Below are 979 nucleotides of genomic sequence, written 5' to 3'. Positions count from 1 at the left end.
AACATTTCCTCCTCTGTTTTCTACATGGCTCCCTGAGAAGCCTCCAGTTGAGCCCCCCAACTAGTCGTCTTCCTCAAGCTCTGTCACTCACTAAAATAAAATAAAATAAAATGAAATAAAATGAAATAAAATAAAATACAATAAAATAAAATAAATAAAATGAAATGCCTTTTCCTTTTCCTTAATAATAAGGCGATTTTCTGGGTCATTTCTGCTTTTTGTCTTCATTCTATTGTCAATGCGGAGTAATTTGAAGCAAATCAATAGAGCCTGTGTATTTGCATATTTCTCAGGCTCCAAGAAGGACCACATGCAGCAGAACTGCTCCCCTGAATGCCATTTTTTTTGTTTGTTTGTTTGTTTCCCTCCTTTTAAAGTCAGGGGGAAGCCGAGATGAATCTGTCAGAGCTTGAACTCCAAAGCTAACGTCCATCTTGGTAAATGAAACAGTGCCGGGGAACGTTCCCAGGCACTGGAAGGCAATTGTCTGTGCTGTTTAATTGTTAGCACAGTGCCTGGCACAGCAGAGCTGGGGCCAACTTTCCCAAACAATTCCCAAGCGCAGGCCAACAGCTGGCATGGGCCAGGGCCGTGCTCCACGGGCAGTTTGTGTGCAGGGCGCGGAGAGGAGGAGAGGCCAGTAGTATGGATGTGGCCATTTCCATCTCCATCAGCCTCAGCACCAGGGAATGGTCCCGACCATGCTTAATTTACTAGTACAGACACAGCCGTGGTCGCTCGAACTTAACGCTTGTACTATTACAGCGTCGCAAGGAGAAAGCTGCTTATCCAACTTCCCAGCATAAACATATATATTTGCTTGCAGACTGATTTTATGCAGTGCCTTGGCTGTAGGGTTGATTTGTTTCCATTCATTGCTAAGGGTGTTTTTTTCAGATGTTTATGCTTAAATGCCAAGGATGAGGCATTTGGGGGATGCCCCCCCCCCCCCCCCCCCTCGCTTTTTTATTGTGCCGGG

This window comes from Aptenodytes forsteri, unplaced genomic scaffold, assembly GCF_000699145.1.
Source record: "Aptenodytes forsteri isolate BGI_AS27 unplaced genomic scaffold, ASM69914v1 Scaffold51, whole genome shotgun sequence".
NCBI lineage: Eukaryota > Metazoa > Chordata > Aves > Sphenisciformes > Spheniscidae > Aptenodytes > Aptenodytes forsteri.
This window is presented reverse-complemented; position numbering follows the sequence as displayed.